Below are 17,746 nucleotides of genomic sequence, written 5' to 3'. Positions count from 1 at the left end.
GAAAATGTTCGTACTTTGTATTTTGTACACAGCAAAATCATTTAGACCATATGTTGCCTTCTCCCCGTAACATTCAGAGGCTGAGGCAGAGCATGGGCTGAAACAGAAGTGTGGTCGTGAGAGAGTTGTCAGTGGTACGGGAGGAGTTTCATAGGGGACAGCAAGTTACAAAGTGATTGCACGCCTTCCAAACCCATTGCCCAGCATGAGAGCGTGTGATGGCAGATGAGCTGGTGTCTTCCATCAGTTCTTCTTTCATACCACACTGTCTTTCATCTGACAGCAACAGCTGGAGCTTTCTTCGTAACAAAAGAAGGAGGAAAAAGGGGCACTGGCAGCTCTACATAAGAAAGTGGCCTACGCTTTAAGTCTGTGTTTCTCATGGATCCCCAGGAGCCTATTTATTTGTCTACTGCTCCTTTGGTCTCTTGTGCTGTAATGATGTAAATTCAAGCATAATCCTGATTTTAAACATAAAAGCAGCAGCTGGTGCTTCTGAGAACTTCACTACGCATGCCTTGCTAGCCCACAGACCTCTCTGTGCTTTCCTCTCCACGGCCCTTCAGAGCCTTTCTAGTAGGATGTAAACTGCCACAAGACAATGGAGAGGAGGAGGTTTTCCCCACCTACTTTTATTGTATGCAATTATTTCAAAATACATTTAAATACACTACTTTAGGTAAGAGTGGCAGAACTAGTTAGAATAGAATAGCAATTTTTAAAAGTAATCTGCTTTTGCTAACATCAACACAGCAAAAATCTATTTTTATATTTAAAAAAAAAAAAAGTTAGAAATTTCCCTGAGGAATCAAGACTGAGAGTGGTATGGGAATTTTCAAGCAGACTGTTCCTGCAGTAACGTTACAGACAACAAAGTGAAAAGTTAGATAATTCAATAAAATGCTGTGTTAATCAGTATAATACTCAGAAGAGGCTTCAGCTTAGTTGAGGTGTACAATGTATGTTTTGTTGTATAAACTTATGTCCTAGCTATGTTAGTCCAATAGCACTGAATATGTGTTTTTTTGTTGTTGTTGTTGGTTTTTTTTGTTCAGCTGTAGTCCTGAAGCTTTTGATCTTTCCAAAGCTGCCTGGAGCCATTGTACGTGTTCTTTCCCTTCCCTTCCCTTCCCTTCCCTTCCCTTCCCTTCCCTTCCCTTCCCTTCCCTTCCCTTCCCTTCCCTTCCCTTCCCTTCCCTTCCCTTCCCTTCCCTTCCCTTCCCTTCCCTTCCCTTCCCTTCCCTTCCCTTCCCTTCCCTTCCCTTCCCTTCCCTTCCCTTCCCTTCCCTTCCCTTCCCTTCCCTTCCCTTCCCTTCCCTTCCCTTCCCTTCCCTTCCCTTCCCTTCTCTTGTTTTTTGTTTGTTTGTTTGTTTTTCTTCCAGTAAAATAACACAAATGGTAACAGTCCATACATCCCAAGTAGTAAAAAATTTTCCACTGAAACGCCCCGGTTTATAAGAGCACACAGAGAGAAACAGAAAAATGTGTTTTCCAAGTGAGGAGGTAAATGGAGACAAATCCTTGTTTGTGTACTTGCTTTCAAAGGCAGAAATGTCAAGTTTTCTTAACTCTAACATAACAGCAAGCTGACAAGGAAAGGGGACAGTCATGTTCTCATGCTCAAGCAAAGGTAGCAACAGCCCACGCTGGGAAAAGGGGAATATTTCCTTCTCACAGTTAGATGGATTAAGTGTAATGTGAAACTGCAATGAAAGGGCATCTACAAGAACTCCTGCTGACGCAGCTGCTGTAGGAAGGTATCTAGTATGATTTTTATCTTGTCCAGATTTGCTTTTTTGTAGGTACTCAGTTGTTCTAGGCTCATAGTTGGAGGACTGTGACTGCAGGAACCATAAACTCCCAGCCAACCCCGAATTTGTGCAAGAGTTGCTGCACCACCTGGATGCATATAAGTCTATTGGGCCCAATGGGATTCATCCCAGGGTACTCAAAGACCTGGCAGATGTCATTGCAAGACCTCTCTCAATTATTTTTCTACAGTCTCGGAAATCTGGAGAGGTTCCAGTTGACTTGAAGCTGGCAAATGCCATTCCAATCTTTACGAAGGGCAAGAAACAAGACCCTGGTAATTACAGGCCTGTAAGTCTCACTTCAGTGCCTGGTAAAATGATGGAGAAAATTATTCTGGGAGTTATTGAAAAACACCTGAAGGACAATGCAGTCATTGGCCATAGCCAACAGAGGTTCACAAGGGGAAGGTCCTGCTTATCAAATTTAATTTCCTTTTATGACAAGGACCCATCTAGTTGACCAAGGGAAGCCAGTTGATGTAGTATTTTTGGATTTCAGTAAAGCTTTCAATACTGTTTTTCACAGTATCCTTCTGGACACAGAATCCTTCTGTCCTTCTTCTTTGTTCTGTCCTTGTGAGGCTCTACTTGGAGTACGGTGTCCAGGTCTGGAGCCCCCAGCACAAGAAGGATGTTGATCTGCTGGAGTGGGTCCAGAGGAGGGCCACAAAGATGATCAAGGGACTGGAGCACCTCTCGTATGAAGAAAGGCTGTGAGAGCTGGAGCTGTTCAGCCTACAGAAGAGAAGGCTCTGGGGTGACCTCATTGCAACCTTTTAGTACTTGAAGGGGACTTTTGAAAAAAATGGAGAGCAACTGTTTGCTCAATCAGATATTGACAGGACAAGGAAGGTTGGTTTTAAACTAAAAGAGGGTAGATTTAGATTAGAGGTTAGGAGGAAATTCTTCACTTAGAGGGTGGAGAGACACTGGCACAGGTTGCCCAGAGAGGCTGTGGATGCCCCATCCCTGGAGGGGTTCAAGGCCAGGTTAGATGAGGCCCTGAGCAACCTCATCTAGTGGGTGGTGTCCCGGCCTATGTCAGGGGGGTTGGAACTAGATGATCTTTGAGGTCCCTTCCAACCCAAGCCATTGTATGATTCTATGGGCAAAATGTCCAGCATACAGCTAGATAAATGCATAATACAATGGGTGAACAATTGGCTGCTGTGTCAGTCTCAAAGGGTTATAGTAAATGGGGTTACATCGGGCTGGTGGCCAGCATTTGGGTCCCCCAGGGCTCCACTTTAGGGCCAGTTCTCTTCAATGTTTTCATAAATGATTTGGATGTAGGACTAGATGGCATTTTGAGTAAGTTTGCAGGTGATACTAAATTGGGACCTTGCAGAGAGATCTAGATGAATTAGAGAGCTGGGCAATCATCAACAATATGAAGTTTAACAAGAATAAGTTCCAGATTCTGCAGCTGGGAAGGGGCAGCCCTGGCTATGTGTACAGACTGGGGGGTGAGAGGCTGGAGGACAGCCCTGCAGACACGGGTCTGGGGGTTCTGGTCAACAGCAAGCTGAACACGAGCCAGCAGCGTGCCCTGGCAGCCAGGAGGGCCACCCGCACCCTGGGGTGCATCAGGCCCAGCACTGCCAGCCGGGCGAGGGAAGGGATTGTCCCGCTCTGCTCTGCGCTGGGCGGCCTCACCTCCAGCACTGTGTGCGGTTTGGGTGCCACAACATGAGAAGGACATAAAACTGTTGGAGAGTGTCCAAAGGAGGGCTACAAAGATGGTGAAGGGTCTAGAGGGGAAGATGTATGAGGAGCAGCTGAGGTCCCTTGGTTTGTTCAGCCCAGAGCAGAGCAGGCTGAGGGGAGGCCTCACTGCAGCTCCCTCACGAGGGGAGCGGAGGGGCAGGCGCTGAGCTCTGCTCTCTGGGGACAGCGACAGGACCCGAGGGAACGGCATGGAGCTGGGACAGGGGAGGTTCAGGCTGGGGGTTAGGGAAAGGTTCTGCACCCAGAGGGCGGTTGGGCATTGGGACAGGCTCCCCAAGTCACTGCACCAAGTCTGCTGGAGTTCAAGTGCATTTGGGCAACGCTCTCAGACATACAGTCTGATTTTTGGGTAGTCCTGTGTGGAGCCAGGAGTTGGACTCAATGATCCTTGTGGGTCCCTTCCAACTTGGGATATCCTATGATTCTATGATTCATACAGGTAGGCACAGAGTTCCCCCCCTTACAACCGTCCATCAGCCTGCTCATTCTCTTGGTTCAGCTGCACGCTCTGTGGTTCAGAACCAGGTTGAAAATTATGTGGAATCAGGAGATGATTCACAAATGGCATGGGCTTCCCAACCCACAAGGCAGGAAGGTAAATTAGAGATGTCAAGTACAATGCAAGAGGTGATAATAAATTCAGTTGCCCCATTTGAATCCCTTTCCATATGAATGGTTAGCAGAAGGCTCAGTTAGCTTGAGAGAAATTATGACAATTTCTTTTGATGCACACTCATGAGTCAGGCTGCCCTAGATACCCATCTGACTGGGAGTGGGAAATAGGGGAGGGCAGAGGAAGTGTGAAATCAGAGGCTAAAGTGTTGGGAAACGCACTCACGTGCACACAGGTGGCCAGCAGGACTTACAGTGGTGTTGGGGCTGGGGCACAGATGCCTTCACGGGAATGCTATGGCGATCAACAAAGCCCTTATCTGTGGCCCTACTGGGGCCATGCTGCCTGCAGAGAGTGGGGAGGGATAGCACTTCGGAGGTTTTCCTTCCAACATCCTGGCACTACAGCCTCTGCGAGCGCCCTGGGACGAGGCTGGGGATAGCCAAGGGTCGTCTCAGGGTGCTGCAGAATAAATCACTGTAGCAACTCTCATGGCAGCTTCTTGCTGCCATACAATTCAGGGTGGAGGGGACTCTCCAAAAGGATGAGCTGGCAAGATTTGCCCAAACCATAAATCACAATTATATGTGCACCCATTACATTTGTTACAGGGCAAAGATTTATCTTTAAAGGCAGCAAAGGGAAGCATCTAAGCAGAATTTAGAAGATGAATGCATGTGCCCTGGTGACCTAACACCATCAGACTTACTGCCAGAATACAGTAATAGAACAAATTCATATTTTTCAAGGCCATTCTCAAGGAGTCCTTCAGTGTCTTCAGTTCTCTAAACAGACCATGCTTTTGCTATTAACAGCTTAGTGATAGAGAAGTATTCCATATTCTCAAAAGGGTTACTTCTTTTAGGCTGTTTTTGGGGAGTTTTAGGGATGTTTTAGGAATAAATAATTTATTCTGAAATTTATATTTAGGAATATATATAAATAATTTATTAGAGTTTTAGGGATTTTTTTAAGAATAAATAATTTTCATATGTAATAAGTAAATCCCGGTCTGTAAGGTATCATTTTGACAGCTCAACTTCATTTGGTGTTACAGAAAATGCACAAAGTACTCATCACCATTTTGTGTTTTTCCAACACTTTAAATCTGAATTTATTACATACTTTATAAATATTAATATATATTCATTAACTGTAAGTTAGGTAAGTATATAATGATATTTGTTTTAATCAAAAGGAGACATTTGAGCTGAAATTTCCAAATGCACCTACTGAAATTATGAGATTCTGGTATTCAGAGTGCCAGATACTACGGTATTACTTGAAGTCAGTAAATGCTGATGGAATTTATCACCTTTACACATTCGGGCTACTCAGAATGAGTGGACATTTTAAAGAACATTGATTTGCCATTCCTGTAGGTGTGATGCCATGAAGTATCATAACCAAAGCAGAAAAAAAAAAAAAGTATCAAATTTCAGAAATATTGGAAGAACACCTCAATGAATGAAAACAATCACAAAAATCATGTAATCTCACTAATTTAAAATGAAAGTAAGAAAATACAGACTCCTGGTTTGCGTTTTTAACCCATCTGGGATGACTGAAGATGAGAAAACAGGGAGAATAGATGAAAATCTATATTAGATTCATTTGAAGTGTGATATCATCCTAATACTAATCTGATACTCTATTGCAACAGAAGAGCAAAGGAAAAGTATCTGTGACTGTAATTTTGTGTCTTGTATGTATTTTTATTCCTTTTTTAAAAAAAAAACTTGAAATAGATATTTCTATTATGAACAGAGCAGATATATATGAGGAGCAATGGAGAGTTTCAGAGACAAATATAATAAATTCATATTTGTACTTTAGCTAGATATGTTTCTGTCAGTCATTTTGCATTGAAATAAAAATAAAAATAAAAGGGAGAAAAAAAAACACAAGGAAAGCAAGAGAAATCAGAAAAGCAGAATCAGAAAATGCGTGAGGTTTGTCAGCCAGGTATAAAATGGCTCTAATGGCTGTTTCTATGGCAACTAAAAATGAATGGCTCTGAAGATAATTTCACTTTTTTTCCTCAGCAGGGATACTAACATTGCTGTCTATTGGCACATACTCCAGACAATACGCTCAGCTGCAAATTCGAACACGTCAAGGTTCAGTGTGGCCATTGTATACTTTCACGGAGATGACGTGCACTAACTTTTATGGACAAGGACCGGTCCCTGGCAGAGTCTTCGGCAGGCACCCTGTGCAGTAAACCAGAGCCCTCACCCATTGCTTTTGTCAGCTAAAGGTGCCCGTGTTTTAATTATGTCAAAGCTAGTTCAGCAGTTTTCAAATCCTTGGAATTGGATTGAATTCCCTTTCATTCTGACCAGTTCGTGACATGTCATTGTCATGCGAGTCCTGGTATCATCCCAAGACCAGTTGTAGTGCCAGGGGCACTCCAAGAGAACGCTGCCACCGAGGAAGGGGAGCTGCCCTTCTGCAACCCCTCCATCTCCTGCCTGCATCTCCCTCCTTGTGCCTGGGCAGCCTCATGGGACAGAGAGGGCAGGATGGGTGGGACCGTGCTAGTTCTGGGTCCGTCTGTCCTGTGCTGTCCCCCAGCTTTGTTCCCTCCTCGTGAACCCCTGCCCTTCTCTGATGCTGTTATCACAGAGAGCACGACACACACACGCTGGTTCATGCAATAAAAACCCTCTCCTGGTAAGCTGCAACACGTCCCGTTCTTTCAGGGTCTTTGAATCAAAAAACACCCCCACACAAGAGAGTAGTTAAGACTTGGGGCCACATCGTCGTTGTGCGCGATCTGCAGAAGATCGAGGTCCAAGCATTTTATGGGGAGGCCGTTCTCCAGGGGTGTCTTCAAACAGTTAAGTGATTTCACATAGGCTTACTAAAAATGCCCAGTGTCAAATTCAGCTGGCTGGTACGGAATTAAGATGTTAGGGAGTCCCACATGGGACGCAACTGACTTGCACCAGGCTTTATATTAGGTGACCTCTTGGTGAACTCTAATATCATGTGTTTTTCTAAGGTTTGTTTTCCTTTGCTCAGTAAAAATTCCAACAGGGGAATCACAATATGAGCAAAAAGGAGAAGAGCATTCAGTGCAATTCACTGGGAAGAGGTAATTAACCAGCTGTAAATCTCCTGTCTTTGCAGTGCAACTGTCAGCTGCAAAGCGGCCCAAGAAATCAGCAGAGAGACTGTTTCAAGAAGGTAGAAAAGAGAAGAGAGCAATCCAGCCCCGTCAGAGACACAAGGCAGTATTGACTTGTATCACATTTCTCCTTCAGTGATGCAACCAGCTGGGAAGTGTAGTTGTGAATCCACTTGACTTTGTTTGTAAGCTGACGCATGCATTTTTAGGAAGATACGAAGTGCTATTTGACTACAGGTTAGGTGAAATAGCGGATGTTGTCTGGAGTATGAATAGAAATCCTCGCATACAAATGCTCACTCGGTCTTCAGGGTGAAGATTTTTCTTTGCATTTAGAAAACTAAAGCCTGGTAAGAAATGCTATTGGCACTTCTGTTGGTAGTGGTGTGTGATGTAATTACACGTTTGCTTCAGTGTGCGGAGAGTCTCCAGAACATAATTACTTCTGCGCTAACGAGCATGTAGGAAAATGAGATGCTTGTAGGTCGTTAACTACTCTGCAGGGCTGTCAGCAGCACAAAGAACACATGGGCTGCAAAACTGAGCTGTTTGTTGACTGTCCCTGTCCTAAGAGCTGTTTGTGTCCCAGTCATGACGCCAACATGCGGGAGGCTCCCCGGAGGCTCTTCTTCATCTGCCTCCGCATTGCTTGAATCAGGGAAACCGCCTCCAACTAGCATCTGACCCTCCGAAGTGTCACACATGTCTGTGCAAGGGAAGGTTTTCACCCCGCAGTTCTGCCTCTGAGGTCTCGTTCAGCACGTACTGTCAGTGTCCTCTGGTATTTACATGAACTCATTGCACTGGGGCATTAGAGGAGAATATGTATGGAAATGTGCAACTTTGCATCCCTGCTCTAGGGCACGATATTCAACTGTGGCATCTTTTTTGGGGGGGAAGGTGGGGGTTAACATTAGCAGAGAGTGCCTTTAACAGTGCAGAAAAAATCCCTGTTGCAGTGGATCAGAGGAACGTTTCATCTGGTATGGGATCCTCTCCAACAGCAGCACTCTCAGGAGTTTCAAAAGAAGCTGTGAAAACTCCAAACCTGGCAGGTACGGGAAAACTCAACACGAGGAAAATTTCCTTCTGATTTCTGTATTTAAAGATTGGTCCTTTTGACCATCCTGAACCCTAAAGCAAGAGTTATATCCCCTCAAAATGTCTTAATTTTAATTTTGAGGTTGGTTTATTTTCCTAACAGTGCATTCTAATCATGTTGTTGTATCTCTGGACATCCCTTCTATTTATATTTATATCTGATACTATTTTGAGTGCTTCTAAGCTCATAGCTTGATTTGATTACAGCTACAGTGGAAAATATTGAAAAATAAGCTCAGGAGGGGGAGAAATGTTATATCTGGACTATCTGTGGCTATTACTACAGCAGATGGCACTATAACTTAAGTCAAATGAGCAAGTCAGCTGAACCGAATCTTACAGCCCTCTAAATAATAGGATTCTTTGTGCAATTTTAAAGAACATTCCAACAAAATAAGTAAGGATCAGGCCTTTGGCATGCATCTGTGCTGTGGCCAAATTCCAATTTTAGATTTTTCAGGTCATTATTTCCTTAGGAAAACTATGAATCATGCATTTGTATAATAGTTTTTCCATCTGCTTGCACTTCTCCAGTTCAGAGACTTATTTCTGTTCCTTTTAGTATTTCACCTGAAAGCATATACATCTTGTTTTCTGTGTTAAAGTATATTAAAATCTTTGGATCACTATGAGCAGCATAGAACATAATGATCTAATCTTGCTATCATTGCTAACAAAACCAATCATCTCGTGCTGTAAGTAGGGAAGATCACATCGTGGAATGATACCACGCATACTCTATAACTGAACATGAATTTCCTAGCTTTGAGCAAGAATGTATACCTGACTCTTTTATGCTTAATATTAGAGCACTCCAAAATTATTTGCTATTTGTGCTCTCATAAAATCTCAGGAGGTAGGATAGCAATATTATTCCTATTTCCAAATAGAAAACCAAAGAACAGATACACCAGATGGCTTTGCCTCATTCTCACAGACACTCTGTTAGAATGGAGACTTGCATTTTGTATGGAATAAATCTATATTTCAGATGTGCATAGAGCACTTTTTTTTTTTTGTATCCTATTTAAACAAAACAGTCCACACTCCTCTACACTGTTGCTTAAGTTGTATTTTGCAGAATGAAGGCTTCAGTGAGTCTTACTGTTAAGTGTGTTGGAAAGGGCCCTAAATACTGGGGATCTGAAATCAAGATGTTTGCTTTAGACAAGCTGAGGGCATCTGTACCTGTTATTAAACCACTTTTGAGTACATAGGGAAAAAAAAAAACAAACAAAAAGCACAGAGACTTTTAAATAAATTAATTCTCTTACTTGATAATGTACTTAAAAGACAAGCTGCATCTCTCCAAGGAGCAGAGAAAGACATTATTCCCCATGAAAGCATAAGAGATGTAAACCTTCCGATGTGTATCACTTTATTGTTCAGTGTATGTTGAAATTCAGCTGTGGCAGCTACTGCATTCCATCAGGGTCATAACTTTCTTCAAGATAATTTTGGATATGTATGGTCTCTTGTTTCTTCAGTAATACATCGCCAAAATGAAACCAGTTTTTGAGGTGTAAAGTTTTTGGATTGTGTTCATGAAGAATCCTAGTATAATTCACATCTTAGTTGGAAGATGTCACATTCAAAAGAAAGTGAAGGAAACAGCCTAAAGCCATTTTGTCTTGCAAGCCAAAAAAGTGCTCTTCTCTGTGGATCTGGCTAGACTAGGGATATTTACACCTTTATCACAACGCTGGCTTTAATGGGGAAGTTGTGCAGAACGGATCTGGTATTTTTTACCATATTTCACTGGCATATATACGACTGTGTTCATCAGACCAATTATGCTGCTAGTAGTGCTTCCTGTAATGCATGGACATTTTTTTCTGGTATAGAAAAGAGGATTTAGAAACAAGATCTGAATCTGAAAGTCAGGGAGAACAAGGTATTGCTGCCTGCGAAATTTTATTAGTTTGGTAAAGAGCTCATAAAACCTTTCCAAACACTAAATCTTGTGTGATTCAAGTTTACACTAGAGTACACTAGACTACCAGAATGAAAGCAGAGAGAACACTTCTACACAAAACAGCACAGTTATGCAAACTGAGAACTGTTATTCATAAAGTACATTTTTCTTAGGACTGATTTTTTTTTCTTACCTTGACACATAAGCAGCCATATAGGAATCCTCAAATGAGCAACTATTCAAGGCATAACTTGAAACAGTAAACAACTGGGTGTGGATAAGACAAATAGTTGAAATGGTGAAGCATTAAATCTAAATAAATAAGCGCAAACTGCAGCCACATCTTTCTGTTCCAAAAAGAGCAGCTACTTAGGGCTGTTTTAAAGACAAAAATTTACGGTGAAAATGTTGTAGGAAATTATATCTGCTGTTAAATAGCAGTAGAGAAAGCTCATCTTTAGTTTCATAGGTGCCTTCTTTCTACGGAACCTGTCTTAAAACCAAACATAATGAGGGTTTTCATGTACCTCCTGTACATGTACCTCCTGTCTTTACATAAGCAGTGGAAATAAGCTTCTAGGTTAGGTTCCCTGAGTTAACCCAGAGAGGAGCCTCACTCACTCCATTAACATGGGGCTTCCGAACCAGCTGCCTTAATTCAAACAGGGTGACTGTCCTTCTCAGGCTACTATCATTTTATAATATATTTTACTGAAAAATATTTTACTGAAAAATATTAATTTTATAGGCAGAATGATTCTTTTCATCTGTCCATAACAGATTTACTAATCCAAACAAGCTTGCCACAGAGGTATTCAGTCTACTCTTTGAATTCTACCTTGCCAGAATTATCTGAAGTCCTCCATTTCTTCCACAGGTACTGTGAGGTCATGAAAATACTTGGGAAAAAAATAAATATTCACTGCCGATTTTGCAAGAAGAGGCAGTGGTGCAACTGCCCTGGTTTTGACCTACTGAACAAACCAGGATGACTCAAGCTAAGAATTTCACTTCTGGGAAGCTTCATTTTAAAATGCTTATATCATTTTTAAACACATTATTTGTACATATCTTTTCTATCTATCTCCTCCAAACTTGCATTGCAATTCATTTCGTAAAGAATAAATTCTTTGTAAGGTAGACAGCATCTATCCCTGATCTTCACTAGCTTCTTTTGCATTTCGTCAGCTTTCTTGTTGTCTATGGCTGGAAAAATTTAGTACTTTGTACTTCTTTGGCAAGAATACAACACCTACGCAAAACTGGTATTAAACTGAGGCCTTACATGAGCTAAAATTTTGGCTAAAAAGCTGAAATTGTGTACTGAGCGAGCATGCATTCTGACTTGGTTTTAATCTGACAATAGGTGAGAGTCTCTGCTCATATGATCAGGGAACTGTAGTCCATAGATCAAAATGAAAGTGGTTATGCTTCCTGTTATGGAAAGCGAACACGTTTTCTCATAAAATCAGAGCTATTTCTGCATCTATAATTGCTTTTTAGAAAAAAAAGTAATTATAAATGTTTTACATTGCATTTATTACGCTTATCAGAAACAGAAAGTTTATATACTTATATATTTTTGATTTCATGTATTACCTCACGTGTGACCAAACTGGCCATGACTGACAGGAGAGTTACTGGATGTTTTTGTTTGCTTTTCTTTACTTTTAAAGGGAAAATCAACATTTAAGTGCTTAGTAGATGCCTATTTTCTCGTAGGCATGTTTATATTACACCTGTCACGATGAATTTAACAACCATAAGCCAAATAAAGCATACTTATTTAACAGTTCACATAAAGAAGAGCTTAAGAAGTGAACAGGAACAGAGAAAAAGCCTCCAGGGTGACACTTGCATTTGGAGACAGCAGTAACAGGCAATCACGTGGTTTCTTGCTTTTGTAATTCTTGGTGCCATGCCAAAATGATCAGAGCTGTCAACTGATTTTTTCTGGACTTCAAAAGAGTTTCCCAAGCCCTCCACAAACTCTTTAGCCTTAATTGAAAACACCTCATGCCTGTATTTTCTAAAAGGAGGGAAAATGTCAAAATATTTATCTTAGAGACAAATTATTGGACAAGTGGTGCCCTGTAGATAATTTGTTGGGACAACAGGATACTTGGTTGGAAAAGGGGGATGATTATGTAAAGAGATTTATGGCTTGCACAGTTCTCTGCACTGGAGTGAAGTCTCCCAATAAGTGAACTTTTCCTCTGGTTCTGCCTCATGCCATGTCATTTTAATCCCCATGGTGATAGAGATGGGAAGAACATCAGGGAGAAATACTGTGAAGAAACAGCTGGCATTTCTGTTTGCTTTTGGACATTTAGTTAATGCCCTTCTACCTTATAAAAATAGGTATGAACTTAATTATGAGTGGGGTATCAAAATATGCCAAGCATGGGGCAAGCAGACAGGAAGGCAAAAGCCTAGCCACCATTCTCCCTGTGAACAATCTCAAGAAAAATTAGAAACAAATACAATTGTTCTGGTGATTCAGCAGCAGCATTTCTAACTCATACAAACATTGGGAAGCAAAAGGGCTGCTTGTTGAGATGACAGACACGAGCAGTTGATTGAATCTAGCAGCGGAATAAAAGGGCCACTTTTGCAGGAGGTAGCTGATACCTCTGCCAGTTACAGCAGAGTGCTTGAGTTTCTTAAATGAGCTTTTGTTATATTCACGCTCACAAGGGGAATGCTTAATGTGGATAATCTCCCTAATCACTATGCAATCTCAAAGTTTATTTTTTCTGGAAAGGTCACTGCTAGAGCCTTTGGGAGAAAGGATGAAAAGGGTGTGAACCCTAAGAGGTTGTAAGCTGAGAGGGAAGAAAAATCCTGTCCTTTTAGGGCAGTGGAAAGGAACAAAAGAAGGAAGGAAGATGAACCAGAGAACAGAGGGGAGAGTGTAGCAAAAATGTCACAAGCTGCACGAAACTTCTTCTGTAAGGGAATCAGTGGGAGTTGTGTGCAATCAGTGCGTAAAGCTGGCAACGGAGACTCTCAGGACAGCAATGAATGCTATTTAACCAAGGAAAAATATCACCAGATGTTGTTTCTTTTCTCTTGCATTCCTCATTCTTTTGTCTGCTCTGACTTATCTCTCTCCTTGGTTTATATCCTCCACTTTTACCCTTCTGTGTGTGATCAGGTACACCCTACACTACAAGTGTCCTCAGCCATACACACCGAGAATTTTCAGTTCTGGAAACTAGAAAAACTAAGATATTTCCCCTAGGCATTTCAGGGGAAAAAATAACCTTTATGTGTATTTTAAAATTTATTTCATAAAATATTTACACCCTATGCATTGTTATTTTGAATAGATACAATTACCACAAACACTGTAACTTCAAAGAAGAACAGGATATTATATTGGTTTTATTGGCTTACGCAAGACAATATAATGTGGCAGTATGGAGACTATTTGAAGGCAAAAGTTCCCAAACCCCATTGTAAATATGTGTATATATACACTGTGTAGTCCTAGAATCACAGGATTACCTGATAATTGAGGCTGGAAGAGATGCCAGGAAGCCTGTAGTCCAATCTCCTGTTCAAAGCAGCATCAGCCACAAGATCAGACCTTGTTACTCAGGGCTTTATCCAGCTGGGTCTTGAAAACCTCCAGAGATGGAGACATCTTTGGGCAACCTATTCCGGTGTTGGACTGTCCTCACTGTGAAAAATGCGTGTATACGTATACTGGTGCATGCCAGTGAGCTACATTGTTCTTCAGGAAGATGTACCAGTCAGAAAAGAAATGTACAGGGCTTCATAATGATACTTCAAAATTTCGTACCAGGACTCCTGAATTACTTTTTCAACCATGCTATATGTTCATAAGTGTATGTATTTATGGAAGGTTGAAGAGAGTGCAGAGGACTGCTGATTAAATAGAGAGCCTCACTGATACCCAGCTGGCTAACACCCAAACCAGATTAATATCAGAGTGTAAAAAAGCCTAGAATTTATATGTTTAGGTGAGTATTTTATTATATATAATACAAGAAACATCTGTGGCTTCAACTATCTTCTAATGAAAGGAAGTCCCGATTGCAAAGCTATCCTAGTAGTAGCCATTAGTCTATGCAGTTAATGGAAATTTCAAGGAGAGAACACAAAATGGTTCTCACCCTCTGGAGCTGGGAAGTGATGTGAATTGCAACCCTTCAAAGCCCCAGAGACAGAACCTAGTGATTCATGAGATTAGTTTAAAAATAGAGATTTTAAAAATAGTAAATGTTCTTTTAGTTGGTATGCCGGTTTTCAATCCCTATAGTTCACATTTTCTTGCTACAAAGGCCCGAAATCTATTGAAAAGTACAACTGTTTAAAAAGCAAACAGATAGCAATTGAGACTATCGTATAATCCAGTGGTGGTAGGAGCTTGGCTTGTACTGATGACAGAGTTCTGTTACACTGCCAAAGAGCCTTGGTATAAGTAGGAGTCAGGCCCAAGAGAGTCCAGCCAGACCAATACTTTCAACATCGTGACATAAATTAAAAAAAAAAAAACAACACATAAGGCATGAGTTTCTGGTTTGTATTAACAGAAATCTCAGCTCAAGAGAGAACTGATGCATTTTTAAGCCACCTTTCTGAACTCCTGCTCCTGCCTGCTCTATAGATCATCCCTCTTACCTAAATAATGTAGAGGGGCCAGCTGGGGCCGACTGTCTCCTGCATGTTACCCTGCTCGCCTTAGCAGTTCCTTGACTTCAGTGCTGTGTGTATGATGGCATTTCTAACATACTGTCCTCCATGTCTTTGAAATGCCCTTTGCACTGTGACTTGGTGGTGTTACTCAAAGACAGCCTTGCGGTTGTTTTCTGTATTGCCTGCCTGCACCTCAGAAGCCGTCTCAGTTAATTATTATTATTATTTTTTCTAGGACATAAAGTATTTAAGGTGCCAATGAGAATCTTGTTATAAACCAAGTCCTAAATCCTCACTCAGAGACTGTTTAAATTTTACTCAGTCAAAACTCCCACTGACTTCACTAAGTCTTTTGAGATTTGGCTCTATCATATTAGCGCACTGCAATCAGCTATAAAAGTAATAACAGAACTGAATCCCAAAGAGTAATATCAGAGTAATATACATTATTTCCATCCAAGTAAAAAGATCTTCCGGGATTTTCTTTTCTGGCCAAATCTAAAGCTAAACACATTACTCAGCTGTGCAAATGTCTGTTTGCTTTCCAAGCCAAAACTCACCAGAAAAACAGGAAATAATAATATTGTGATATATAAAACCAAGTTGCTCTGTTCTGTTAATTTGTCAAAACCACAGAATATGTTTTCGATTAGCTTTCAAGTACAGGGTGAAATGTTTGGCACATCTATTCATCCATCCATCCATCCATCCATCCATGTTAGTTTTCCTGAGCAAAGCAAAAGTTCAGCACACTTTTCAACTGTATTTCTTAGATTCTTTTGCTTAGAGGAGGCAACTGACATCAAAATTTAGGTTGCGTTTTGCTCTCACTGATAAGACTATCCCCGTGAAAGGGAAGTAAAACAGAGCCAAGAACCTCGTGCTTAAAGGTGCATTTCTGCTGGTGCCAGTCCGAGTGGTTCAGAATGTGCAGCTGTCCCGTTCCTTCCTCCAGGCAGCTAAGAGCTATGGAAAGTCATTGGAAAAATCCCATTGATCTACAAGTGCCCTGCATTACTCCCTAAAAAGGGAGCATTTGCCTTTCATTTACATGCTCCTCAACTTGCATCCTCTTGATAGATCTCCCTGCAAGAACCAACCCCGAGATCCCTTCACTTTCTGAACGCGTTTTCAGAACGGAATGAAATGATGCGGTAACTGCTGAATTCTGAACTCTCAGAGAGGTCTGAAGAGTAAGCAGATTGCATTTAAACCTTGAAAACTGTGACAATTTTGTCAGCCTGTGCAGAAAATGGAGCTCCAAAAATTTAACGTTGTTCTTTTGTAAACGCCAAAAATGTATATGACTCTGCTGTATAGATGTGGGAAATAGCAATCGTCACTGAGTCTTAATACACCCAAACACTCCCATTATTAATAATTAATTTTACTAGAAATAATATTCTTGCTTGTTTGTTTGTTTTTCACATACACGTCTATATTTATTGTTCTTGTAATGATTATGGTACCTTCCCAGGTAGGTAAGCCTTCAGTGGCAATACAAGGTCTCTGTCTGTTGTCTGACCCAGTAATCTCTGGACAGCCCAATTTTCAGGGAATAAATTCTAACAATCTTCTGCACAATTAAGAGTGGGTCAGGCCATGAAATGGCCAATGCTAATCTAGTGGTCAAATGGTTAATCAGTTTTGCCAAATTATTCCAATCAGTCCTTGTCTTCATCTTGCGTTCCCCTGAAAGTTCATATTTTATGATGGAAATGTGGAATTACAACACCAACATGTATAGAAAATGGAAGTGCGTACTGAAACACAAATCTTTGTGTACTTCATTGACTTTCCAAATTGTTAATTGCTATACTCGAGGAACACACACACACACACAAATAAAATAAAATAAAATAAAAATAAGTGAATGTTCAATCTGGATATAGATATGAGGATACCAAAATAATATATTAGCACTTTTTTCACTACAAAAAAAACAATTTATAAAAAAGGCAGAAGCTATAATGAATTTCAGAACTAAGGATCACATAGTGACCATAAAGTCACAGCTATGATTTTGGAATTGGGTGAAACTAGAAAATGTCATGACTTTTCTGACTTTTTACTGTCATGACATTGAAAGGTGCATTGACTTTTTGTTAGGACCAACCTCATCTTTGTTCAGGTGAGGTACAAAGGTGAAACCCAAGCTAAGTATATACTAGGCTTCGTGCAGAACAAACTACATTTCAATGTATTAAGAAAGTAGATACTTAAATCACAGTGCTAAATTTCTCACTGGCATGTACAACCCTAGGTGCCAGTAAGTGTATGTTATGTATTCCCTAACCATATAATTGCCATTATTAATGTTGCTTATTTTTAATTAACAGTTTAAAAAGCAAAACCAAGGATCTTTGCAGCTCATATGTGCTGCTGAATGCCATACATTTCAAAGACTGTCCAGCAGTGGTAGGCAACTGCACAGCTCTTCACAGAAGCAGGATTGCAAGACAGGCCAATGTCACGCATCTTTGAGGGCTCAGCAAATTGTTTTCTGACTCACGCATGTCCTGTCTGTACCTCACCAGAATTCAGAAACAAGGGTTTCTCTGTCAAAGTGTCTTTGGTGGTCTGCTCCAGGAGGTCTCAAAACCTTTCTCTCGTACGCCAGCAGGGATAGTCTCAGAGGCTACTGATTCCACTTAAATCATGGGGTGTGGTTGGGGTGGTACTATCACTCCTTTTTCACAGAAATGCCCCAGAGTTGCAGTTCTTGGCCCTTTCCTTTGCCTGGGAGCGTTAATAACTCCTATTTCACATCTCCCATCTCT

The sequence above is a fragment of the Anser cygnoides genome, chromosome 1, assembly GCF_040182565.1.
Source record: "Anser cygnoides isolate HZ-2024a breed goose chromosome 1, Taihu_goose_T2T_genome, whole genome shotgun sequence".
Taxonomy (NCBI): domain Eukaryota; kingdom Metazoa; phylum Chordata; class Aves; order Anseriformes; family Anatidae; genus Anser; species Anser cygnoides.
This window is presented reverse-complemented; position numbering follows the sequence as displayed.